The 21,825-nt window shown below is 44.5% G+C and overlaps 1 protein-coding gene and 1 non-coding gene across 2 annotated transcripts in view; one reads left to right on the forward strand and one right to left on the reverse strand.

The window, feature by feature from the left end:
* The window catches only part of LOC126175095 (sensory neuron membrane protein 1-like), a 357,930-nt gene that overhangs the window by 113,417 nt on the left and 222,688 nt on the right, over nucleotides 1-21,825 (reverse strand). The window lies entirely within an intron of this gene.
* Nucleotides 4,038-4,111, forward strand: Trnas-cga (transfer RNA serine (anticodon CGA)). The gene has a single exon. It is a non-coding gene; the product is annotated as a tRNA-Ser (tRNA).

Consider the following 21,825-nt stretch of genomic DNA (forward strand, 5'->3'; position numbering starts at 1 on the left):
ACATTTGTGAATGAAGCGATTGTTGTCAAATATTGTACATGTGTAATATTAGACATGATGGTTGTCAAATGTTGTTCGTATATAATACACTCCTGGAAATTGAAATAAGAACACCGTGAATTCATTGTCCCAGGAAGGGGAAACTTTATTGACACAATCCTGGGGTCAGATACATCACATGATCACACTGACAGAACCACAGGCACATAGACACAGGCAACAGAGCATGCACAATGTGGGCACTAGTACAGTGTATATCCACCTTTCGCAGCAATGCAGGCTGCTATTCTCCCATGGAGACGATCGTAGAGATGCTGGATGTAGTCCTGTGGAACGGCTTGCCATGCCATTTCCACCTGGCGCCTCAGTTGGACCAGCGTTCGTGCTGGACGTGCAGACCGCGTGAGATGACGCTTCATCCAGTCCCAAACATGCTCAATGGGGGACAGATCCGGAGATCTTGCTGGCCAGGGTAGTTGACTTACACCTACTAGAGCACGTTGGGTGGCACGGGATACATGCGGACGTGCATTGTCCTGTTGGAACAGCAAGTTCCCTTGCCGGTCTAGGAATGGTAGAACGATGGGTTCGATGACGGTTTGGATGTACCGTGCACTATTCAGTGTCCCCTCGACGATCACCAGTGGTGTACGGCCAGTGTAGGAGATCACTCCCCACACCATGATGCCGGGTGTTGGCCCTGTGTGCCTCGGTCGTATGCAGTCCTGATTGTGGCGCTCACCTGCAAGGCGCCAAACACGCATACGACCATCAATGGCACCAAGGCAGAAGCGACTCTCATCGCTGAAGACGACACGTCTCCATTCGTCCCTCCATTCACGCCTGTCGCGACACCACTGTGGGCGGGCTGCACGATGTTGGGGCGTGAGCGGAAGACGGCCTAACGGTGTGCGGGACCGTAGCCCAGCTTCATGGAGACGGTTGCGAATGGTCCTCGCCGATACCCCAGGAGCAACAGTGTCCCTAATTTGCTGGGAAGTGGCGGTGCGGTCCCTTACGGCACTGCGTAGGATCCTACGGTCTTGGCGTGCATCCGTGCGTCGCTGCGGTCCGGTCCCAGGTCGACGGGCACGTGCACCTTCCGCCGACCACTGGCGACAACATCGATGTACTGTGGAGACCTCACGCCCCACGTGTTGAGCAATTCGGCGGTACGTCCACCCGGCCTCCCGCATGCCCACTATACGCCCTCGCTCAGAGTCCGTCAACTGCACATACGGTTCACGTCCACGCTGTCGCGGCATGCTACCAGTGTTAAAGACTGCGATGGAGCTCCGTATGCCACGGCAAACTGGCTGACACTGACAGCGGCGGTGCACAAATGCTGCGCAGCTAGCGCCATTCGACGGCCAACACCGCGGTTCCTGGTGTGTCCGCTGTGCCGTGCGTGTGATCATTGCTTGTACAGCCCTCTCGCAGTGTCCGGAGCAAGTATGGTGGGTCTGACACACCGGTGTCAATGTGTTCTTTTTTCCATTTCCAGGAGTGTATTATACTTATTTAATATGTGACAAAAATCACTTCGTTAACAAATGCAAATATTTTGTACCAAATGTTTTGTCCAAACGTTAATATTTAATAATTTCACAGAAAGGAAATAAAGCATCCCACCAAAGATTGCACAAAAGTGCTGAAGCATGGCTGGGTGAAACAAAACTCCAAAGGTGTCTCGCTTAAGACGGAATTCTTCACCCAACTACCGAAAATACTTCTATTAAATTCATAAGAAAGGCCCACAATATTTTATAAAATGCGACGCTCAATTGAATTTTTTTTTATTGCAACTATATCTAAACCCACTCCACATCACTTAGTAATTGTGATCTATCCACTACGCTACAGTGAACTTCCGCATCGTGCGACCTTGTATTTTATATTACGACTTTCTGAAGGCTTCAGTCGCCAAAGTGTTATTAACTGACCTTTAATTATAACAAATACTACCGAGAACAAAGCGTTTTTGATAAATCGTCAATGTGCCGTTACCTCAAAACGGAACACTTTCATAACACGCAAGCTATAATACGAAAATAACTAAATACGAAAATTCCTTGACCGCGAATATGCTTTTCGTCACTTTCTTACAACAAATCCTACCGATAACGATGCATTTGCGAGAGACCCTTAATACTCTGCTGTATGTATTCATAGACGTAATTGATAATATAGTCCCGCCAAACTTTTGCTTCAGCTGAAGACGACGGAATCGATAATTACAAGTTTTAATTATGGTGGAGACAGCCTTGTTGCCTCTTATTGGTTCAACGTTTCGTAGCACGTTGAGGAGATATCGCAGGACTTTTGCTGCTCAACGTGAATAACGGGAAGTGACGTCACAGAACTCGTGCAGCTGCGCGTCCACTTCAACAAACTCGTCTCTTGTGTGACAGGAAACGTATCATTTCGAATGATGAATCACGCTGCAACCGGCGGAAATCCGGTGGAAGTTAATGCTTGGGGAACGCTACCAGCCATCATGAGTGGTGCCGACATTGAAGTAAGGGGTAGGTGGTGTTACGGTACGAGGATGTTTTTCGTGGTTAGGGTGTGATCCACTTATTGGGCTTAAGCAAACGCTGAACGCGGAGGGATAGGAAAACATTCTACTGTATTGTGTACTGCTAACAGTAGAGGGACAGTTCGGAGATGACGATTGTGGCTATCAGCTGACGATGCACCCTGTCATAAAGCAACATCTGTGATACAATGGTTTGTGTACAATAACATTCCTGAAATGGTCTGGCCTACCCAGAGTCCTGACGTCAACCCGAGAGAACATCTGTATGATATGGTGGAAAGTCGTCTTCGCTCCCCTGTGTCCAACATCTCCGGTTTCCACTCTTGAGGAAGAATATGTTGTCATTCACAGGAATTAGTAGTTTTCACTCAGTTAGTACTAGGCCTAAATCCAACCTGATTTGGATTGCACTATTCCTCTGCATCCAATTTCGATGACTTATGAGAATAATTGAAAAATCTAGCAGCAGTTAATGTTTTTTGAAGTCTACATTGAAGAAACACCTCCTACTCTACAGAGGGGATTGTAAAAAAAAAAAAAAAAAAAAAAAAAAAAAAAAAAAAAAAAAAAAAAAAAAAAAAGATTCTTTTCTTATATTAGGTGCTGGCATAAGCTGTCGCCAGAACACTGGCTGGCAAAGATGTAGTGCGAAGATCGATAGTAGGTGCTGGATGAAGCGCACCTATCACGAGAAAAGCCAGAGACACACTGAGAAGCAAGATGCTGCCATCACCCTCTTCACAGCATGTATTTAGGCCGCCGCCGCAGCCCGGAGGGCCTCACTGACTCTCAGGCTGTTACAGTGCATAGCAACGAGGTCGAGACTAGCAGCGAGACTAAAGTTTATAATGGCAAGATTACTGATACTGTCTGCAAGAGGACTATTGTGGATGAACTTGTACCATGACACATGGACTCTATTACAGTTCAGTAGTAGCTATGTTTTCCTGTAAATAAAGAACCATGTTAATCCATGAGTGTGTTGTGTTGTAGAAAGAGGATTTCGGCCACCCATAGTAACATCTTCTCCCTTGCTTCCTACGGTACAAGACTGTTCTTATTGTTTATTGGTTGGTTCATTTAGCTGAGGGGACAAAACAACGAGGTCATCGGTCCCATCAGATTGGGGAAGGATGGGGCAGGAAGTAGGCCATGCCCTTTCAAAGGAACCATCCAAGCATTTGCCTTGAAGCGATCTAGGGAAATCACAAAAAGCCTAAATCAGGATAACTTGATGCGGGTTTCAACCATCGTCCTCCCGAATGTGAGGCAAGTGTGCTAACCACTGCGTTTTCAGAATGAGATTTTCACTCTGCAGCGGAGTGTGCGCTGATATGAGACTTCCTGGCAGATTAAAACTGTGTGCCCGACGGAGACTCGAACTCGGGACCTTTGCCTTTCGCGGGCAAGTGCTCTACCAACTGAGCTACCGAAGCACGACTCACGCCCGGTACTCACAGCTGGCAGAAGTAAAGCTGTGAGTACCGGGCGTGAGTCGTGCTTGGTAGCTCAGTTGGTAGAGCACTTGCCCGCGAAAGGCAAAGGTCCCGAGTTCGAGTCTCGGTCGAGCACACAGTTTTAATCTGCCAGGAAGTTACACTGCGTTTTGTTTATAATGCTAGTATGTACTCAGCATCTTGTGATCTGCACAGAATTTGTGTAAATTTTATTTTATAATTTTTATTTTATTTTTTATTTAATTATTTTTATAATGTACTGACTCGTTCTATGACCATGGAAAGTTGCCCCTCAATTTCGTCCTACGTAAGTAGTGTAAAATCGATATTTAGACACCTCATTGAAAGTATGCCCAGTGGAGTTCAAGCACTGATAGCAGCAAAGAATGGACACATCCCATATTAATGTCTACTAACAGGTGTTGTGATAAGTTTGATCAGATAGTGTATTTATGTGGAATTTAGCATTTGTATGGAAGTGAGCCAGCCGTTGTGGCCGAGCGGTTCTAGGCACTTCAGTCCGAAGCCGCGCTGCTGCTAAGATCGCAGGTTCGAATTCTGCCTCGGGCATGTATGTGTGTGATGCCCTTAGGTTGGATAGGTTTAAGTAGTTCTAAGTCTAGGGGACTAATGACCTCAGATGTTAAGACCCAAAGTGCTTAGAGCCATTTTGTATGGAAGTGAGGCAAGGAGAATATACTGTTCAGGCAAGAAGAAAATAGAAGCTTTTGAAATGCGGTGCTACACAATAATGCTGAAGATTAGTTGGGTATATCGTATACTAATGATGAGATGTTGAATATATTTGCGGGGAAAACAGAAATGTATGGCACAACTTGACCAAAAAATGGGATGGGTCAATGGGACACGTTCTGAAGTATCAAGGAATCGTCAGTTTGCTAGAGCAGGGCTGTGTGTGTGTGTGTGTGTGTGTGTGTGTGTGTGTGAGAGAGAGAGAGAGAGAGAGAGAGAGAGAGAGAGAGAGACAGCAGTGCTTCAATACAGCGAGCAATTTCATATCGATGTAGGCTGCAGCAGTTATCAGGAATAGCTCGCGCAGGATATAGTGGCCGATATGCAGTGAGAAGTTTTCGTTCAATGCGCTGGGCGAGTTCATTCGTTTGTTCAGAAGAGGAGACCGATCAGTGTTTTCCATCTTTCGGCTGGTCAGCGATGACACAATCAAGCCGTAGGCCCTCCAATATTTCTCAAACGATTTTACAGAAAGTACCTGGTACAAAAATTTCGTTTTTGCTTTACTTATACCTTTATGTGTCAGGTTAATGGCGTAGTTATTGTGATATTTACGTGGAAGTAAGACAATATGCGAAAATCGGAAAAGTCTGCAATGAAATATAGATGTCGCTATGATTTTGCGTTTGGTGCACATTGCATATTATATGTTGTTGGGTATGAAATTTAGCTAACATGTTGAATTTTTCTTTAGGCTTGGGTAGAGGTATGTATCTGTCACCAATCTTGAGAAAATTGATATGATGTAGCACATTCATTTGGGATCGCGCCGCGCCAGCAATAAAGCCAGAGTGAAATATTCGCAACATTCCTCATATTTCACAAACGGTAGCAGATATCGAAATGAGATTTTGGCAAATGATAGCACGCAAAGAGGAGAGTACTTCACCACATCATTATTATGTAAAACTTCATTATCTACTATGTTATTCCAATAACTATAGACTTTTTCGATGAAAGAATGTAATTTTTAAGGGCCATCGATAGCTGGTGAAATGAGAAATGATACGGGTTTTGGAACAACATATATGAAGACATTACACGTTTTTTTGTACCGAGGATGTGTTTTTTCATAAGCTATGGCCTTACTTTTCCTCAGTTCCTCATCGAATAAACCACTGCTCCAGAATTCTCTTCCAGTTGTGTCTGCACATCATGTTAGTGAGGTGAGACAGTGCAAACTCCGCTGTGTTTCAGCAAAAGAAGCAAATCTTAACATAGCAACAAGAGACACTTTTAGCTTTAACTCAAAATTCGTGACTCATGACGCTTCTTTGGAAGTTACAAATCTCTGAATTCTTTTCAGATAACTAACGAAAGCAGACGTGACAGTAGATATTTTTGAACTGTCATCTGCAAGTGTGGGCTTGGAGGGCCCCCACTTAATATTTACAAAAAAATGGGAGTGTAGGCTTCAGTTTGGATCGGCGCTTCCCCTCCATCCCTCGGCATATCCCCTACAGTGCCCTGAGCGACCCCCCCACCACGCCACTCTCCCCACGCTTCCCCAACAGACTGCGCATCTGACGGCCACTGCGTTTATTGAGGACTATATTAAAGGATTTATATAGGACAGAGTAGCGTGAAGAGCTGCATCAAACCAGCCTTCAAACTGAGGACCATAACGCGGCAGGGACTGGCGAGATCAAACAACCTAATGTTACAGACATACATAACGATAGTAAGTGGTGTAATATGTGTGGAGAAACGCCGCTTACTTTCAGAATGAAGTGACGGAGTTCTCACTGCAGCAATGAGGACGCAATGCGAGAGATGTACTAATGCAGGCGACCTTGGACGCTGTGGACCTCGGGGAAAGTCCTGCCTAGCCTTAGTCAGCCTGCCGAGTCGTTTAACGCCTGCAGCGTCGGCCGTATGCCACTCTCTGCGACGTAACGCTCTCGCTACAAAGGCGCCACCGTAACAGCGCTTTCAATGTGTCACCTGGGCGAGAGGTGGCGCTGTTCAGAGTAAAGGCACCACACACTAGGCTGGAGCAGTGCTGTCCAACCTATTTAGGTGAACTTAAATTTTCTAAGGACTAAAATCCAAACCCGTTCTACAGCACGAAAAATCACACTTTTCTTGCCACTAATAACTCGTTTTTGACACCTAACTTTCGAGTTATTAGTCGGTTGGTAGACAATACTGCAAAGATGTTATTCTGCACACTGGTGCGAACAGAAACAAAGCGACGAATTTAATTTACCATCATAAAAAAACTAACACCTGAAGTGACATGTGTGAGGGTTGGCCACAAAGTAATGCACAGCATTTTTTTCTCAACCGAAAACAATGTTACGAATGCGAAACGTTACGTATGTATTATCTGAAGTCTCCTGAGTGAGCGCGCCAAGTTCAGCTGCAGCACGGTTTCAAAATAGAGTCTGAGGTGACGTACTTTACAAGCAACATGCCGTCATTGAATTTCTCACCGCAGAGAAAGAAACTGTGGGGAATATTCACAAACGCTTGTGCAAAGTCTATGGAGCATCTGCTGTCGACAGAAGTACAGTTAGTCTCTGGGCACGGAGGGTGATGTCATCAGAAGGCGGTTCGGCGAAGCTCCATTATTTGCTGCGGTCGGGGAGACCATCGACGGCTGTCGCACATGACCTAGACCCATCGGACTTCCACTTGTTTGCGCCATTAAAAGATGCCTTTTTAGAAGACATTTTGAGGATGATGAGGAGGTGATTGCACTGGTTCAGCCACCAGTACAAGGATTGGTACCGACATCGCATACACACCCTTGTTTCGCTCTGAAGTAAGGCCATAGAACGGGATGAAGATTACATGGAAAAATAGGGTGTGTAGATAAAACATGTTTCTTTCATGAAACTTCCTGGTAGATTAAAACTGTGTGCCCGACCGAGACTCGAACTCGGGACCTTTGCCTTTCGCGGGCAGGTGCTCTACCAACTGAGCTACCGAAGCACGACTCACGCCCCGTACTCACAGCTTTACTTCTGCCAGTACCTCGTCTCCTACCTTTCTTTCATGTGTGTAATTCTCACTATGTTCAATAAAGAACTGTTGAAGAAAAAAAATGCGGTGCATACTTTGTGGGCAATCCCCATACAAAGTATTACATTTACAGAATGCTATGGAAGAAGCCCCCCCCCCCCAATGAACCGTGGACCTTGTCGTTGGTGGGGAGGCTTGCGTGCCTCAGTGATACAGATAGCCGTACCGTAGGTGCAACCACAATGGAGGGGTATCTGTTGAGAGGCCAGACAAATGCGTGGTTCCTGAAGAGGGGCAGCAGCCTTTTCAGTAGTTGCAGGGGCAACAGTCTGGATGATTGACTGATCTAGCTTTCTAACACTAACCAAAACGGAAGTAGTTGTGCTGGTACTGCGAAAGGCTGAAAGCAAGGGGAAACTACAGCCGTAATTTTTCCCGAGGGCATGCAGTTTTACTGTATGGTTAAATGATGATGGCGTCCTCTTGGGTAAAATATTCCGGAGGTAAAATAGTCCCTCATTCGGATCTCCGGGCGGGGACTACTCAGGAGGGCGTCGTTATCAGGAGAAAGAAAACTGGCGTTCTACGGATCGGAGCGTGGAATGTCAGATCCCTTAATCGGGCAGGTAGGTTAGAAAATTTAAAAAGGGAAATGGATAGGTTAAAGTTAGATATAGTGGGAATTAGTGAAGTTCGGTGGCTGGAGGAACAAGACTTTTGGTCAGGCGAATACAGGGTTATAAATACGAAATCAAATAGGGGTAATGCAGGAGTAGGTTTAATAATGAATAAAAAAATAGGAGTCCGGGTAAGCTACTACAAACAGCATAGTGAACGCATTATTGTCGCCAAGATAGACACGAAGCCCACGCCTACTACTGTAGTACAAGTTTACATGCCAACTAGCTCTGCAGATGTCGAAAAAATTGAAGAAATGTATGATGAAATAAAAGAAATTATCCAGATAGTGAAGGGAGACGAAAATTTAATAGTGATGGGTGACAGGAATTCGGCAGTAGGAAAAGGGAGAGAAGGAAATGTAGTAGGTGACTATGGATTGACGGTAAGAAATGAAAGAGGAAGCCACCTGGTAGAATTTTGCACAGATAACAACTTAATCATAGCTAACACTTGGTTCAAGAATCATAAAAGAAGGTTGTATACATGGAAGAAGCCTGGAGATACTGACAGGTTTCAGATAGATTATATAATGGTAAGCCAGAGATTTATGAACCAGGTTTTAAATTGTAAAACATTTCCAGGGGCAGATGTGGACTCTAACACACAATCTATTGGTTATGAACTGTAGATTAAAACTGAAGAAACTGCAAAAAGGTGGGAATTTAAGGAGATGGGACCTGGATAAACTGAAAGAACCAGGCGTTGTACAGGGTTTCAGGGAGAGCATAAGGGAACAATTGACAGGAATGGGGGAAAGAAATACAGTAGAAGAAGAATGGGTAGCTTTGAGGGATGAAGTAGTGCAGCCAGCAGAGGATCAAGAAGGTAAAAAGACGAGGGCTAATAGAAATCCTTGGGTAACAGAAAAAATATTGTATTTAATTGATGAAGGAAGAAAATATAAAAATGCAGTAAATGAAGCAAACAAAAAGGAATACAAATGTCTCAAAAATAAGATCGACAGGAAGTGCAAAATGGCTAAACAGGGATGGCTAGAGGGCAAATGTAAGGATTTAGAGGCTTATCTCACTAGGGGTAATATAGACACTGCCTACAGGAAAATTAAAGAGACCTTTGGAGAAAAGAGAACCACTTGTATGAATATCAAGAGCTCAGATGGAAACCCAGTTCTAAGCAAAGAAGGGAAAGCAGAAAGGTGGAAGGAGTATATAGACGGTCTATACAAGGGCGATGCACTTGAGGACAATATTATGGAAATGGAGCAGGATGTAGATGAAGATGAAATGGGAGATATGATACTGCGTGAAGAGTTTGACAGACCACTGAAAGACCTGAGTCGAAACAAGGCCCCGGGAGTAGACAACATCCCATTAGAACTACTGACAGCCTAGGAAGTGCCAGTCCTGACAAAACTCTACCATTTGGTGAGCAAGATGTATGAGACAGGCGAAATACCCTCAGACTTCAAGAAGAATATAATAATTCTAGTCCCAAAGAAAGCAGGTACTGACAGATGTGAAAATTACCGAACTATCAGTTTAATAAGTCACGGCTGCTAAATACTAACGCGAATTCTTTACAGACGAATGGAAAAACTGGTAGAAGCCGACCTCGGGGAAGATCAGTTTGGATTCCGTAGAAATATCGGAACACGTGAGGTAATACTGACCCTACGACTTATTTTAGAAGCTAGATTAAGGAAAGGCAAACCTACATTACTAACATTTGTAGACTTAGAGAAAGCTTTTGACAATGTTGCTGGAATACTCTTTCAAATTCTGAAGGTGGCAGGTGTAAAACACAGGGACCGAAAGGCTATTTGTACAGAAACCAGATGGCAGTTATAAGAGTCGAGGGACATCAAAGGGAAGCAGTGGTTGGGAAGGGGTTGAGACAGGGTTGTAACCTCTCCCCGATGTTATTCAGTCTGTATATTGAGAAAGCAGTGAAGGAAACAAATGAAAAATTCGGAGTAAGTATTAAAATCCCTGGAGAAGAAATAAAAACTTTGAGGTTCGCCGATGACATTGTAATTCTGTCAGAGCCAGCAAAGGACTTGGAAGAGCAGTTGAACGGAATGGATAGTGTCTTGATAGGAGGATATAAGATTAACATCAACAAAGGCAAAACGAGGATAATGGAATGTAGTCGAATTAAGTCAGGTGATTCTGAGGGAATTAGATTAGAAAATGAGACACTTAAAGTAGTAAAGGAGTTTTGCTATTTGGGGAGTAAAATAACTGATCATGGTCGAAGTAGAGAGGATATAAAATGTAGACGGGCAATGGCAAGGAAAGCGATTCGGAAGAAGAGAAATTTGTTAACATCAAGTATAGATTTAAGTGCCAGAAAGTCGTTTCTGAAAGTATTTGTATTCAGTGTAGCCATGTATGGAAGTGAAGTATGCACGATAAATAGTTTGGAGAAGAAGAGAATAGAAGCTTTCGAAATGTTGTGTTACAGAAGCATGCTGAAGATTAGATGGGTGGATCACATAACTAATGAGGAGGTATTGAATAGGATTGGGGAGAAGAGACGTTTGTGGCACAACTTGACTAGAAGAAGGGGTCGGTTGGTAGGACATATTCTGAGGCATCAAGGGATCACCAATTTAGTATTGGAGGGCAGCGTGGAGGTTAAAAATCGTAGAGGGAGACCAAGACACTAAGCAGATTCCGAAGGATGTAGGTTGCGGTAGGTACTGGGAGATGAAGAAGCTTGCACAGGATAGATTAGCATGGAGAGCTGCATCAAACCAGTCTCAGGACTGAAGACCACAACAATTACATGAAAGAATGGAGTAGGGGACCAAAATAATTACCCGTGGAGTCGATTGATTGAGTATACAATACAGGATCAAATTTATTTATCAAATTGCACCATAGCGACCTCAAGTATAAATAGCATGTTTAGTACAACGTAATGATTGGGTTTTACTATAAGAATGATTAACAGGATAAAGCTACTAAAAACCGAACTGCTGTAGCAAAAACAGAATCCAATCTTTAACTTCTATAAAGTAGTTTCTGATGATCAGTGGCAACCGGATGTTAAGACAAGAATTTAAAAACAACAAATCCAAAATCCAACATTATTACCTATTAATAGCGTAATACAGTTATCTTCGTTTATCCCCTTTATCGAACAAACTATAATCACGGAATACACCGGTTTTTCGATCCAGGTTAGAACCCAGTATATGAACACCACTTACAGAAATCTGTAAAGAGTATAAAACCATGCTTTCCTTCTGTTGTAGCACGCCGAAACTCCTTCCACTATCCTGTCCAGTAATTCAGCACTGCAGAACGTGTATGTAGCGTGTTTTCCTGCAACATTAAATGAAGTGCATCGGCATATTGTACTCAGACACTTGTTTCATTAACCTGCAACAGGCATGTGTTACACACTCGAAACAAGAGCATTTCATTATAACCCCGTCAGAAAAGGCCTCGGAAGGCCCAACGGTACCGACCGGCCGCCGTGTCATCCTCAGACCACAGGCGTCACTGGATGCGGATATGGAGACGCACGCGGTAAGCACACCACACTCCCGGCCGAATGTCATTTTACGATACCGAAGCCGTTACTTCTCGATGAAGTAGCTCGTCAGTTTGCCTCACAAGGGCTGAGTGCACCCCGCTTGGCAACAGCGCTCAGCAGACCGGATGGTCACCCATCCAAGTGCTGGCCCAGTCCGACAGCGCTCAACTCCGGCAATCTGACGAGAACCGCTGTTACCACTGGGGCAAGGCCGTTGGCTACGACATTTCGTAGCTTAACAGATATGCAGGAACCCGTAACGAGGTCAGTATCACCATACTCCTACGAAAACTATTAGACACACATTTGTCTATTACTCTGGTGCCTTGTAACGATGCGTTTCTGTTCGTTTTAAAATACCGCTGACACAGTGCAGAGAACTGACCTCTATTGAATTGAGCACCTTATCTTCGAACCAAAAACAGTTCTCGGTGTTTCACAAGAGACAGAACGTGACAAACGGCGGTGAATAGTTCCAAGACGCTTCTTCAATAAACTCTCAACACAGGCACCTTAATCCAAACGTCAGTTTCGTGCGTGGTTACATCGCCCCAAAATGCAGCTATCACGTTTTCCCACCATGCCCTGGTACTTCTGCAGTAACACCGAAAGAGCAGGTATCCGAGCACGGCACTCGTTCCCGGTCGGTTCCCTCGGCCCACCAGCCGCCCCCCGGCTGGCCCCACTCCATACAATAGCCACCTGTTTCTCCGCCGACCACATCGCCAGACAACCTCCCAGAACTCAAAAATGGTTCAAATGGCTCTGAGCACTATGGGACTTAACTTCTAAGGTCATCAGTCCCCTAGAACTTAGAACTACTTAAACATAACTAACCTAAGGACATCACACACATCCATGCCCGAGGCAGGATTCGATGCTGAGGCCGTAGCGGTCGCGCGGTTCCAGACTGTAGCGCCTAGAACCGCTCGGCCACCTGGGCCGGCCTCCCAGAACCCGCCAGCCCGAAGTTAGGTTATTGTGCCTTGATGCGACTATCGATAAGTGGAGACGTGGCACAATAGGATACTCAGATAAGCTACTTGTACTGAGACGGATGCACAAAAATTGCAGTAGAATTATGAAACAGGAGAGCAGCCACTGGCAAGAGTAAAATTGGCAAAATACTTGAGTGTCAGTAACCCCACCCCACATTCTTTAACGAGTCGAAATCTCCTGTGTAAAAGAGCTCCAAACGTATGATTATTTTACAAATGAGCTTTGTTTGGAAGTCTCTAAGTGCTGCTATTATCAAAACGTCGATGAGAATAGTCTGCTAGTCTTCCATGCAGCTCATTGTTTATGATGTCGTATCTCCTGAACTATGTGTCAGACAATGACATAATTGTAAAGTCATCAGATGATCAAAACGACTTGCAAAATGATTTTGATATGACATCTGTATGGTGCGAAAAGTGACAACTGACCCTGAATAAAGAGAAGTGTGAAGTTATTCACATGAGTACTAAAAGAAATCAGCTAAAATTCGATTACGCCATAAGTCACACAAATCTAAGGGGTGTAAATTCAACTAAATGCTTAGGGATTACAATTACAAATAACCTAAATTGGAACGATGACATAGATAATATTGTGGGTAGAGCAAACCAAAGACTGAGATTCATTCGCAGAACCCTTAGAAGATGCAACAGGTCTACCAAAGAGACTGCTTACACTGCGCTTGTCCGCCCTATTCTGGAGTATTGCTGTGCGGTGTGGGATCCGCATTAGGGGGGACTGACGGATGACATCGAAAAAGTACAAAGAAGGGCAGCTCGTTTTGTATTATGGCGAAATAGGGGAGATAGTGCCACAGACATGATACGTGAATTGGAGTGGCAATCATTAAAACATAGGCGTTTTTCGTTGCGACGGGATCTTCTCATGAAATTTCAATCACCAGTTTTCTCCTCCGATTGCGAAAACATTCTGTTGGCATCCACCTACATAGGGAGAAATGATCATCACGATAAAACAAGAGAAATTAGGGCTCGCACAGAAAAATTTAAGTGCTTGTTTTTCCCGCGTGCCGTTCGAGAGTAGAACGGTAGAGAGACAGCATGAACGTGGTTCATTGAACCCTCTGCCAGGCATTTTATTGTGAGTAGCAGAGTAATCACGTAGATGTAGATGTAGGTACATTCAGTGATAGACACTGAGGGCCAAAGGAACTGCTACACCTGCCTAATATCGTGTAGGGCCACCGCGAGCACGCAGAAATACCGGAACACAACGTGGCGTGGATTCGACTAATGTCTGACGTAGTGCTGGAAGTAAGTGACACCATGAATCTGCAGGGTTGTCCATAAATCCGTAAGAGTACGAGGGGGTGGAGATCTATTCTGAACAGCACGTTCCAAGGCATCCCAGAAACACTCAATAATGTTCTTGTCTGAGGAGTCTGGTGGCCAGCGGAAGTGATTAAACTCAGAAGAGTGTTCCTGGAGCCAATCTGTAGCAATTCTGGACGTGTGGGGTGTCGCATTGTCCTGCTGCAATTGCCCAAATCCGTCTGAACGCGCAATGCACATGAATGGATGCAGGTGTTCAGGCAGAATGCTAACGTACATGTCACCTGTCAAAGTCATATGTACACGTATCAGGAGTCCCGTATGACTCCAACTGCATACACCCCACACAGTTACGGAACCTTCACCAACTTGAAAAGTCCCCTGCTGACATGTAGGCTCCATGGATTCATGAGGTTGTCTCCATACCCTTACACGTCCATCCGCTGGATACAATTTGAAACGAGACTGGTCGTAGGACCAGGAAACATGTTTCGACTCATCAGCAGCCCAATGTCGGTGCTGACGGGCCCAGACGAGGAGCAAGGCTTTGTGTCGTGCGGTCAGCAAGAGTACAGGAGTGAGTCTTCGGCTCCGAAAGCCCATATCGATGCTGTTTCGTTGAATGGTTCGCACGCTGACACTTGTTGATGGTCCAGCATTGAAATCTGCACCAGTTTGCGGAAAGGTTGCATTTCTGTCACGTTGAACGATTCTTTTCAGTCATGATTGGTCCGGTTCTTGCAGATCTTTTTCCGGCCACAGCGATGTCGGATATGAAATAAAATGATCGTATCGCATTGATGGCCGGGAGGTCCCATCGGGGGAAGTTCGGCCGCCGAGTGCAAGCCTTTATTTCAGTCGACGCCACTTCGGGCGACTTGCGTGCCGGTGATGAGGATGAAATGATGAGGAGGACAACACAACATCCCGTCCACGAGCGGAGAAAATGTCCAAGCCGGACGGGAGTCGAACCCGGGTCCGCTTCATGGGAGGCAAGCACGTTACCTCTCAGCTAAGCAGGCGGACAGCGACTTTGGAGATTTGATGTTTTACCAGGTTGCTGATATTCTCGGTACACTCGTGACCGACCGCAACGCCGTATTCTGCCTTCTTACATATCTCTGTATTTGAATACGCATGCCTTTACCAGTTTCTTTGGTGCTTCAGTGTATGTGTACGTGTGCGGCGCAGCCTATGTCGGAATCAAGACGTAGATGAATACATTATCAGCAGAATTAGGAAACGTTCAGCAGTCTTTTAACAAATGCAATCCATGTGACAATAAGACTCTAAAAGCATGCCCACCAAGTTGCGGCTGCACTCTTGTTATCATCTTACCGATGGCCATATACGCATGTGAGGCCTGGAGAATGTCAAAAAAGTCAGGACCCGAGCTCAGTACTAGTCAGCAAAAGTTCTAGAGTCTAATTTTGGAGATTAGTTATCGCGACCATGTTTCAGATGATTAAGTGATGAGAAAAAGTAGTCTACGGAGCGTGCACAAAATCGTTGCTGGAATTTAACTGGAAGCTTGTTGGGGCACGGTCTACGCATGGAAGATGGAAGAATCCACGAATCAGCAGTGCATTCTAAATCAACGGATGGATGGAGAAGCAGTCGAAGGCCTCGCACCTCCCGAAAACGATTTTCCCAAAGGTTTACCAACGCGTCTACATCTACTTCTACATCTACGTTATTACTCTGCTATTCACAATAAAGTGCCTGGCAGAGGTTTCAATGAACCGCCTTCAAGCTGTCCCTTAACCGTTCCACTCTCGAATGGTGCACGGGAAAAGCGAGCACTTAAATTTTTCTGTGAGAGCCCTGATTTCTCTAATTTTATCGTGATAGTCATTTCTCCCTATGTAGGTGGGTGCCAACAGAATGTTTCCGCAATCGGAGGAGAAAACTGGTGATTGAAATTTCTTGAGAAGATCCCGTCGCGACGAAAAAACGCCTTTATTTTAATGATTGCCACTCCAATTCACGTATCATCTCTGTGACACTATCTCCCCTATTTCGCGATGATGAAAAACGAGCTGCCCTTCTTGTACTTTTTCGATGTCATCTGTCGGTCCCAGCTGATGCGGATCCCACACCGCACAGCAATACTCCAGAATAGGGTGGACAAGCGTGGTGTAAGCAGTTTCTTTAGTAGACCTGTTGCACCTTCTAAGTGTTCTGCCAATGAATCGCAGTCTTTTGTTTGCTCTACCCACAATGTTATCCATGTGATCGTACCAATTTAGGTTATTTGTAATTTTAATCCCTAAGTATTTAGCTGAATTTACAGCCTTCAGATTTGTGTGCACATGAACTGGCAGCTGATCGAGTTTACTGGAGCAGACTCGCTGCCTGATATGCTACTTAGCGTTGGAGGAACTAAATATGATAAAGGAGTTATGAGGCTGACTTACTTAAGGATATGTATTTCACTCATGTAAGAAGTAGGTTATAAATTCTCATTTGACCAACATGTTATCTTGGATGGAGGGTCATCAACAGATGTATAATTCAGGCGTACCCCAGGTAAGCTTGTTGGGTCCATTGCTGTTCATGGTGTATATTAATGATCCTGCTGACAATACTGATAGTAACCTCGAAAGTAGACGTCTTGAAAATAGACGTAAACTCTCTCGAAGAAACCTACTTATAAAGTTTCAAAAACCGGCTTTAAGTCATGACTCTAGGAATGTACTAGAATCCATCACACATCGATACCACAGCGATCGTGAGGAGAAGATTATATTAATCACAGCAGGAACAGACGCATTCAAACAGTCACTTTTCCAACGTTCCATACGTGAACAGCACGAGAAAAAGCCCTAATAACAGGTACCAGTGAGACGTACTCTCTGCCATTGTCTTCGTAATGCTTTGCAGAGTATAAATGTAGATGCAGATGTAGATCATTCAGCATTACTAACCGCTTGCGAGTCTTACCAGCTAGAATTAATAGGGCAAATAGAGAAGATCCAGCGAAGAGATTTATGGATTCGGTTCGTAAAGGAGAGAGCGTTCTGAAGCTTGACATCAAACTCCAACGTCAGACAGTATAAGTGAGGCGTGATGCACCACGAAGAGATTTACTGTTTCAATCACGAGAGTGTAGGTTCCAAGAAAAGCAGGAAATGGAAGTTTCCAAAAGTCCATCTCCTCATGCACAATTATCGAATGAGACAAGATATGTGAAAATGATTGTGGTACCTGAAATACCATGCATCACCTACCACAACAAAGCTTGAAGAGTGTACATGTAAATTTAGATGTAGCTGCCGTTGAGACATGGATACTTAATGGAATTAAGGAAAACGTGGAAGGGAGGACCCACCAATACAACTTTCTTTTCACACAACCTGTTTATTTAACAATACAGTATATATATATATATATATATATAGGCCAATGTCAGAATACTCAGACTAGTGGACAGGGCTCGACAAGAGGTTCGCGAACTTACGCCACTTATTGCCCGAACCAACCGTTTCTGAGCCAAAATTATCCTTTGAGAATATAATACCGTACGTCACAAGCGAATGAAAATAAGCAAAGCAGACTACTTTTCGTGTCGAACTTTCACTTACTTCAGATACCGTTAGAATAGTAAAAATGACAGCATTAAGTCTTTGAATAAGATCCTGAATCTGGGCTTTCGACGATAGTTTACTTTTTATGTGAACACACAGAAATTTCAACTGTTCAGTTTCACTAATTGTATGCCCATTCTATGAAATAAAAACGTCGAGTTTTGTTGAATTGTGCATCAGAAAATGTAAAAACTTAGTCTTACTGTGATTTAGCGTTAGTTTATTTTCTACAAGCCATGAACTTATGTCTTGAATTACACTATTCGAAACAGTGCTAACGCTGCACGCAACATCTTTGCTACCAAGCTGATGTCATCAGCAAACAGAAATATTTTAGGATCACCTGTAATAATAGAGGGCTTACCATTAGCATAAAGCATTTCTTTCAGGATGCGGTAGCGCGTAGAGCACCTTTTAGAAGTGTTTCAACACAATCAATTTACATGAAGAGAATGAAATGCTTCATACAAATTACGTCTTGTGATGTATCATTCGGCAATAAATAGTGACTATAAAAGATGGAGATAATTAAATTTGCTCAGCAGTATGCAGTACATGAGTAAAGGTTAGCCAATCAAACGGCATGCCACGAAAACGACAGGAAGATCTAAGTCTCATTATTTAATCGTTAACTGACCTGTTTGGTGGTGATTAACTTCTGAAATATAAAATAAGTATTCTTGCTTATCGTCAATTGTTATCAGGCTGTGTGTGTTGCAGAACGTACTATTGTTCACAAAGTGGGTTGGCCATGACAAGTGTTAATTTCCACTTCAAATATTGGTATCGACACTACTTCGGACTTAGAGATTAAAGATGGACGCTCCAATTGAAATGAAATGCTCAAACAGCATGACACGATAAGCGATTGGTCTGCTGGCTTTCTAACAGTGTATGTTACGCTTTCTGAGACATCTTTTGCTAGGACAGAAAATATTCAACATAGAGGAAAACGTGTATGGTAAATACACTACTGGAAATTGAAATAAGAACACCGTGAATTCATTGTCCCAGGAAGGGGAAACTTTATTGACACATTCCTGGGGTCAGATACATCACATGATCACACTGACAGAACCACAGGCACATAGACACAGGCAACAGAGCATGCACAATGTCGGCACTAGTACAGTGTATATCCACCTTTCGCAGCAATGCAGGCTGCTATTCTCCCATGGAGACGATCGTAGAGATGCTGGATGTAGTCCTGTGGAACGGCTTGCCATGCCATTTCCACCTGGCGCCTCAGTTGGACCAGCGTTCGTGCTGGACGTGCAGACCGCGTGAGACGACGCTTCATCCAGTCCCAAACATGCTCAATGGGGGACAGATCCGGAGATCTTGCTCGCCAGGGTAGTTGACTTACACCTTCTAGAGCACGTTGGGTGGCACGGGATACATGCGGACGTGCATTGTCCTGTTTGAACAGCAAGCTCCCTTGCCGGTCTAGGAATGGTAGAACGATGGGTTCGATGACGGTTTGGATGTACCGTGCACTATTCAGTGTCCCCTCGACGATCACCAGTGGTGTACGGCCAGTGTAGGAGATCGCTCCCCACACCATGATGCCGGGTGTTGTCCCTGTGTGCCTCGGTCGTATGCAGTCCTGATTGTGGCGCTCACCTGCACGGCGCCAAACACGCATACGACCATCATTGGCACCAAGGCAGAAGCGACTCTCATCGCTGAAGACGACACGTCTCCATTCGTCCCTCCATTCACGCCTGTCGCGACACCACTGGAGGCGGGCTGCACGATGTTGGGGCGTGAGCGGAAGACGGCCTAACGGTGTGCGGGACCGTAGCCCAGCTTCATGGAGACGGTTGCGAATGGTCCTCGCCGATACCCCAGGAGCAACAGTGTCCCTAATTTGCTGGGAAGTGGCGGTGCGGTCCCTTACGGCACTGCGTAGGATCCTACGGTCTTGGCGTGCATCCGTGCGTCGCTGCGGTCCGGTCCCAGGTCGACGGGCACGTGCACCTTCCGCCGACCACTGGCGACAACATCGATGTACTGTGGAGACCTCACGCCCCACGTGTTGAGCAATTCGGCGGTACGTCCACCCGGCCTCCCGCATGCCCACTATACGCCCTCGCTCAAAGTCCGTCAACTGCACATACGGTTCACGTCCACGCTGTCGCGGCATGCTACCAGTGTTAAAGACTGCGATGGAGCTCCGTATGCCACGGCAAACTGGCTGACACTGACGGCGGCGGTGCACAAATGCTGCGCAGCTAGCGCCATTCGACGGCCAACACCGCGGTTCCTGGTGTGTCCGCTGTGCCGTGCGTGTGATCATTGCTTGTACAGCCCTCTCGCAGTGTCCGGAGCAAGTATGGTGGGTCTGACACACCGGTGTCAATGTGTTCTTTTTTCCATTTCCAGGAGTGTATGTAGGGTACTATAACAATTATAACCACGTTTGGAATTATCTCAAACAATTATTCATTGAAAATGCAATTACAAGACAGCCACTCACATATCAATATCTGACTCCTCCTGGAGAACAAGCAAGAGTGAGTTAAATAAATATGAAGAAGCTTTCTCTCTCTCAAAAAATATTAATTCTAGTATCTCTTCTTTGACAAATGATTGTGGCTTGCTATATATCGAACCATTTACCAACAATTACTTAATTACATACGTTCATACATTGACTCATGATAACAAGAGCACAGTTTAAGATTGGAGTAAAATTTACATCTTTTTATTTAATATGTTTTAGCTTGTGCAATTCGTGTGGTCTTTTAGACAATACTTTTTTGTACAAGCGAAGAAGTTTGTACTTTGATATTAGCATTTGTTTCGGGACCCTTCATGACAGATATTATCTACGCAGCTATGTAGTTTTGCACGTTTGATGTCTTTTTTTCACTCGACGGTAGTTTTATTATTTAACCATTGGTGTTGTGCACCAGACGTCTTCCCCCCCCCCCCCCCCAACCCGGTGTTCATCATAGTGCAGCAAAGTTCTGACTTTGGCGTCACTGGTTTTTGTGTGAATACAGACCTACAGCTTCTTAGGGCTCTTTGTGGTAACCAATACTTGGAATTTAAAGGTGACCTCTTACTTCATATATGAGGTATTTCTTTCTAGGTCCAGTCGCAGTTTACTTAGTATCTGTACGCTAACAGAAAAGAACACCATGACTCGCGTTGCGCTTTTACGACTACTTTTTTCGTCCCTTGTCTCATTCAGACGGTGTAGGAAACTCGCTAAGGCAAAAACTTGCCTCATGAAGGTTTTGTGAATATTGTAACCCCGAAGCTTGGCAATGCTGATCCTTAAGCGGTGTAAGGCAGGTTTCGTGTGTCCAGGCGCATTACCAAGTATATCTGTTGAAACTAAATGTTGTTAGATGTATAAGCAAACCAAGATTGCAGCAGTATTTCATTTGAGAGCACTGACAATGTTTTAAACAAATAAAATTAACCGTATGTTGTATAATAAATAATTACTTTTGAGTTGTGACAAAAACGGATTTGCAGTGGCTTAGTTATTGTTACTTTACTCACTCGCTATATATTTGTTGTACTAGATACAGGTGACGAGGTGGATTCTTTCTCCCTAAATGTCGACAGTGTGCTACGTTGTCTAATAACAACCAAGACTTAATTACACACAGAACTAGCAAGTATACGCGACTCCCTTGTTCTGTTTTTCACTAATAGAAAGCAAATGTTATCATTGCTGTACAAATATTACACCTGATCTCATACGTTCCCCTCAAAAGATAAAGGGAAAGCTTAGTAGATTCAGTATTATAATTAATGGATTTTCTTGCGTATGTGATCTACACCACATCTCCATGTAGCGGGACAGCATCGCAGGGACTCCACAGTTGTGCTATTTAAGATCACAGTTTCTAATAATCAGTCCCGATCGGCCGGCACTGCACACACAATAGACAAGGGTGAGACGTAACCTACGTAAACAGGTTGTTTCCTCCCTTTATTGGGATAGGGCATCCCGTTTCACCGTTTCCTAAGGTCTTTCGTACGATCAGAAAGAAACGGCAGATAAGTTGCATTTGGAAATACTTAAT

Source organism: Schistocerca cancellata, chromosome 3 (assembly GCF_023864275.1).
Source record: "Schistocerca cancellata isolate TAMUIC-IGC-003103 chromosome 3, iqSchCanc2.1, whole genome shotgun sequence".
Classification (NCBI taxonomy): Eukaryota; Metazoa; Arthropoda; class Insecta; order Orthoptera; family Acrididae; genus Schistocerca; species Schistocerca cancellata.